Source organism: Ambystoma mexicanum, chromosome 5q, assembly GCF_040938575.1.
Source record: "Ambystoma mexicanum isolate Mex_15411 chromosome 5q, UKY_AmexF1_1, whole genome shotgun sequence".
Lineage (NCBI taxonomy): Eukaryota > Metazoa > Chordata > Amphibia > Caudata > Ambystomatidae > Ambystoma > Ambystoma mexicanum.
In genome coordinates, this window is record NC_090933.1 from 1,329,799,334 (window position 1) to 1,329,804,762 (window position 5,429).

Here is a 5,429-nt window from a genome sequence, read left to right on the forward strand (position 1 = left end):
GGATTTGATCCATAGTAGGGCAGTGTCTGTTATCCCTAGTCCTTCTAGTCTCTTTATGAGGATGGCGTGGTTGACAGTGTCGAAGGCTGCAGACAGATCAAGGAGAATCAGGGAGGTGATGTTGTCTGAGTCTGCGCTTGTTTTTAGGTCGTCCCATATTGAGAAGAGAGCCGATTCTGTTCCTCTCATAGGTCTGAAGCCAACTTGTGCCTGGTCTAGTAGGCAATGCTCTTCTATGAATTCTTGGGTTATTTGGTAGATGTACGTTTCTAGCAGTTTGGGTATGTTGGAGATGGGTCTGTAGTTAGATAAGTCCTCTACGTTTCCTGTTGTGTCTTTGAGTAGCTGCTTGATGTAAGCCGATTTGAAGGCCTGCGGTACTTTACCTGTTGAGATTGAGGAGGTTCCTGTGGTATTCCATGGGGGTTCCTTGTTTGAGAATTGTTTTGTATATGTCCGGGGGGCAAGGGTCTTCAGGAGAGCCTGATTTGTTGTTTGGTTTACCAGTTAGACGTAAGCCTCAACTGATATTTCTGGGAAGTTTCGTAGCTTGTTTGCGTGTTCCTCGTCTGTGTTGGTGGGGTTTGAGCTGTGAACGCTTGGTCTGTTTTGTATGGTGTGTTGGATGGAAGTTATTTTGTTTTTGAAGTGGTCTCCGAGGTCCTCGCAAAGTTTCATCAATGGGATTGGCGTGTTGTTGCAGGCCGGTGGGTTTTTTATTTCGTTTATGATTTTGAATAGTTCTTTTTGAGCGTTTGGTGCTCTGAAGATTTGGTTGTCGTAATGTTTCCTCTTCGCTTTTTGTATTTCCTTTTTATATGCGCGGATCTGTTGTAGGAATTTCAGTTTGTTTGCAGTGGTGTTTTTGGTCCTCCATTCAGATTCTAGTTTTCGGTTTTTCCTTTTCATGGCGTTGAGTAGTGGGGTGAACCATTTTGCTGTAATTTTCTTGAGTGATTGGGTGAAGGGCTTTTCTTTGGCGATGTCGTCAAGGGTTGTTGCGATCCAGGTATGAAGTAGGGCAACTTTTTTGTCTAGGTCTGCTTCTTCCATGGTTGATGATTGTGGTTTGCTGAGTTCTAGGAGTTCTTTATGGTTCTCAAATTTCTTTTCATCATGATGGGTTGTTTTTTTTGTTGTTTTTTTGTTGGGGAGGCCGTTGTGATTATGAACGGAATAATGAGGTGGTCGCTCCAAAGTATTTGAATTGGGGGTACCGTGGTGATGAGGTCTTTGTTGGCGAAGATTGCGTCAAGTGTGTGTCCTGCTCAGTGGGTTGCTCCTTTGACTAGTTGTTGTAGGTTCATGGCTGCTAGTTGGGCGGTTAGGGATTTTTGTGTGGTTGTGGTTTCTTCGTCGAACCAGATGTTCAAATCTCCGAGGATGATCAGATGATTGTACTTGATGGTTAGGGTAGTGATTGCTTCTGTGAAAGAGTCTATGAAAGTCGCATCGTAGGTCAGTGGTCTGTATATCAGTATGAATTTCAGGTTGGTTTTGGGGTTTACTGAAAGTCGTAGTATTAAGGATTCCATTTATCGATGTTTAGTGGATCTTCCATTTGAATGGCCAGTTTAGGTCTGATAAGTGCAGGAAGAAAAGGGGGGGGGCTGTATGGGTACAGATACAAACCCCAGTGCAAGGGGTGGCCCGGAGGCAGTGCGGGAGGGTGAGCAGGTACCTGGGCCCAGAGGACAGAGGGTGGCCAGGTGCACAGTGCCAAGAGAGAACAGATAACTGTATAATAATATGTAAAACAAAGGGCCTACCGAGGTCAGCATTTCTAAGGGAGGGCAAGGGAGGTCACTTGTGCGAATAGGGACAGTCTTTGGTAAGGCAGGGCTACCTTTTGCAAAATTGTTTCAAAAGAGCATTTCTGGAGTGCCAGTGAGCAAGGTTGGGGGGAGGTGTTTTGACCAATCAAGCCATAGGAACCAATTGATGAGAAATAAGAGGCCAGAGAGTCAGTAGAGCAAGACCCTGCGACTGTGAAAGCAGTTCTGTGGATGGTGTTTCCCAGAGGCTGTTGCTGTGCATGTTGTTTTGGTACTTCCTTAGGCTCCAGCGAAGAAACATTGGTGCAGGGTGGATCCCGGGCACTTTAAGAGGGATTATTCAATACTGAGATACCCAGGTCCAAAGTCTCAGCCACAGGAGTGGAAATCCAGAACAGCTGCGGTCATCCTCTGGCACAGAAGGGGGCTTCTAATGCTGGGGTTGTGAAGAGGAGACCCTGGGAAAAATGATTATTGAAAACTTGCTTGTAGAGTCTCAGGAGAGCTGTTCCAGACACAGAGGAAAGACCACGTGTAGTGCTCACCAGTGTCGCGCAGGCTCAAAGGCAGCACATGACATTGCAGCATCCCACACAGGTGAGAATGAACCAGGGTGCTTGCGTCCTGGGATGAACAGTCTCAGGTCAGTTCTTCACAGTCCGATACCTGGCACAACCTTCTGGATCAAGTGATGCCACTGAGGTCATTTGTTTTGTGCAGCGCACATGCCGAAATTTGCCAACAGCTGAAATTACTTTAATGAGCAATCTGAGTGAATTAAATAGAATTGCAAACTGAGTGCCAATTTCTACATTTTGGGCATGTTGAAACCTTATCAGTAGTCGCATTTGCTGTTTTTTATTGCGCCAACATAGCAGTCACTATTCGAGCACCTGGATGGTGATCAAAATATAGTTAATTTATCCACGAAAGTTAACAGCGGATTATATCTAGAATTTTCTTCTAATACATTAGGCAGACCAGCTTATCAGATGGCATACCCTGATAGTCAAAGTATGCAGAGATATCTATTGTTTAAATGTAATCAGTGTTAAGAGGTGTTGGGACCCAAATTTGATACACCTCTAACACAGAGATATTGTAGACTATGTGGTGTGAATATAATAGAGTCAGCCAAACATCTTCTCTGTGACTGGGATTCTTTATTATCTCTTAGACTTAAATATGTACATGCCTATGATAACACAATGAATGTAGAAAGTATAAGTGTTATCTGGGAAAATGTGTTGGTGGGAAGCGATGAGAATTTGATTTATCCTATGATGCAATTTTATGAGATAATTTTATGTGTTTTAGAAAATAATGTCATTGAATTTTGCTTTTTAAATTTTTTACCATTAATAGTGTTTTTAAATCAAATGTATCATGTGATAGAAGATGCCTTGGGGGGGAGGGTGGGGTGTGTGTGTGTGTGTGTGTGTGTGTGTGTGTGTGTGTGTGTGTGTATATATATATATATATATATATATATATATATATATATATATATATATATATATATACGCCTAACACGTGGCCAACAGATCCGCCATTCTGTCCCCAGTCAGGTACAATCTGCAATCGATCGTGTTCCAACGAAAACCCAGGAAAATCAAGTCCTGAGAGAACATCATGGAGGATTTCCGCCAGTTCACCGACGGCCCAAGGTGGAACAGGAGCTGGAGGAGAGACTGAAGGTTGCTCGAGGCTTTCAGTGGCCAAGGACAGCAGTCAATCGTCCAAATACAGACACACATGGATACCCTGTAGCCAAAGATAAGCTATGATGACCGACATCATCTTTGTAAAGACACGCAGCGCCGAGCTGGGACCAAACAGGAGCACACGAAACTGGAAATGCCGATTGTTAGGGAAAATTCTCTGTTTAGGCTGAATTTCCTAACCTAGTGAGTCCCCCAGCAGCTTTGCTGGATTTTTGGGGTTTATTTTTTTCTCCTGCCAAGAGTGAGACTCTTTTACCCTCACTCCTGGGCATGATTGAGTGTGTTTCTTTGACTCTAGATGTGTTTAATGGGCTATGGGGTCTTTTACTCCATAGGGCTTCATGTGTTTTTGTGATGTGTGTTACACAGCACCCTCAGTGCAGTAACACAGGGTTGTCATAGTGACCCCCCCCCCCAGTATGGACTCCATACCCTGGGACTGACTACTGTCTCCCAGGGCATGTAAAGTCACCATTGACTTTACTAGTCTTAAATTCTGAACAGAACCAGTACAAACCATCCTATTGTGGACATACTGGCTGGGGCAATTCGATTGCCCCGGGGTCTGTTAGTCGAGGGGGCATGTCTCCATCCCCCCTGATCGAGTTTTGGCTGGTGGCAGTGGATACTACTTTTTATATTCAACCGCAAATATTTCTCTATGGGATTTTCCCATTGTTCGAGGCTACTATCTTGATTTAATTACGATAGCCTCGAACATACTGCCGGTTTATTTAATTATTATTAATTCTCCGGTTGGTATTTTTTGCCAAAACTCGGTTCTAAAATGGCATTTGTGTTCTCTTCTGTGACTCCAACCCAAGTCGAGCCCTTTGTTCAACGTTTTGGCGGGCTTCTCCACAGAAGCCCGCCAAAGTAGTGCCTCTCTGTCTGGGGTACTTAGGAGGGGTGGAGGGGGATTTAGGCACCCTGGACTGAGTTGCCTAGGCAACTCAAGTCGCACTCCGTCATGACTGGCCCAAGTGGTGAGCCGGTCATGTTTGAGTGACAGCTAGGCTGAGTGAATGGGGGTTTTCTGCATAAAAGCAGGGCTTTGGGGACTTCAGAAGTCGCCACAGGACCTAAGAATCCAAAGAGGGAGAAGCTGAGCGGACCTGCCACGACGACACCACCGGTGGAACCCTGCTGGACCGTCTCACCACTTTTCCCAACGACAGAGGAGATCTCCCGCCGGAGAGTCTTCTTCCTTTGACTGGTGGGGATAACCAGTTTCACCGTCTTTTCGCCTTCCCGACGCATCTCGTGGCCGTCTTGCCTGTGCCAAGCACCCCGGCAACCGGAATATCACGTTTTACCACGACCGCGAAATTAAGGGTAATACCCTTAACCAGAAAACTCTGCGGCTGGTTTCTTCCCTGGCAGTGCAACGACCTTCATCTTTCCTCCAAGTCGAGATCTTCTCTTCCCCTGGACGACGAGACTTGCACCCGCTGAAGGAGGATCCTTCCCACTTAAGGTACTGTGTCCCACCTGGCTTCCCTTGCCTCCGACTGTACGGGGTAGATTTAGCCCCCGGCATTCGTACCTGGGTCAGCCTGGGACACCCTGGCTAAACTTTTCTGAGCCTCTCTAAACTCTTTTCGAACTCTCTGCAAGACTTTCTAAGCCTAGTGTAACTGTGTGATCTTGGGTGCATTTGTGGTCTGCTCTCTCTAAGAGTGGGCCCAGCCTATGGACTTTGGCTCACAAGTGACTTTTGCTCTTCTGCCTTGCTAATAGTGTTCCTAAATTCTTAGAGTGGTGTATCATTCCATATTCTGTCTTTTTCCCTCCCTTCTTCATGAACTTATTGGAGTGCCATCTATAGTTAAGCGCTCACCTCTGTATAGAAATAAGTGGCGTTAACTAGTGGTGTTAACTAAGACTTATCTGATAAGGAATAAGGGTTGTATATATTATAATAGTAACT